A 739-nucleotide genomic window follows, 5' to 3' on the forward strand; every position below is an offset into this window, starting at 1 on the left:
GTAGTCAGTCTATGCCGTGGAATATTACTGAGCAATACAGGTAACTGTTATTGATACAGACGACAATATGGATCAAACTCAAATGGATTATGTCAGGTGAGAGGCGCCAGGCCAAAGGCAGCATCCTGTGTGATTCTGTTTAAACGACGTTCTGGAAAAGGCAAAACTGTAAGAACAGAGAACAGGTCAGTGGTTGTGGGCGGGGGAGATTGTCAGCACTTGGGGCAGGGCCAGTTACACAGCCCAGTGAGAGGGGACTGTGGCGGGCAAGGAAACCGTCCTGCACCTGACTGAGATGGGGGCTACATGACTCTGTGGCTTTGTCAACACTGCAGCAGAAAAGAGCAAATCTGATTGTATGTAGATTAAAAAGAAAACTTTTCAATGACTATTTAAGCACATAGGAAAATGTCAATGATATAGGTAAGATGTAAGATTTAAAAGTTGTTTATTGTGTGACACGAACGTCTAAAATACAATAAAATTTAATAAATCATATGATAAATGTGTATTTATATGACATGCATATATTGTCAATGAATGAAAGAAAAGGCATTACACCAAAAGGCTGGGCAATTATCTCTAGACAGTGGTCTTATCAGTGATCCTGTTTTTGAATTTTGACTTTTTTTCCTCCAAATTTTCTCCAAGGAGCACGCTCTACTTTTATAATCAGAAAAAGAGAATCCTGTAAACACCCCCCCCCATATACGTGTGGTAATTTAACCTAACTCAAAAC

The 739-nt window shown here is 39.9% G+C and overlaps 1 protein-coding gene across 1 annotated transcript in view; it reads left to right on the plus strand.

Moving 5' to 3' along the window:
* The window catches only part of BST1 (bone marrow stromal cell antigen 1), a 28,996-nt gene that overhangs the window by 25,685 nt on the left and 2,572 nt on the right, over window positions 1-739 (plus strand). The window lies entirely within an intron of this gene.

The sequence above is a fragment of the Otolemur garnettii genome, unplaced genomic scaffold, assembly GCF_000181295.1.
Source record: "Otolemur garnettii isolate 467f Iridium unplaced genomic scaffold, OtoGar3 scaffold00228, whole genome shotgun sequence".
In the NCBI taxonomy this organism is placed as follows: Eukaryota; Metazoa; Chordata; class Mammalia; order Primates; family Galagidae; genus Otolemur; species Otolemur garnettii.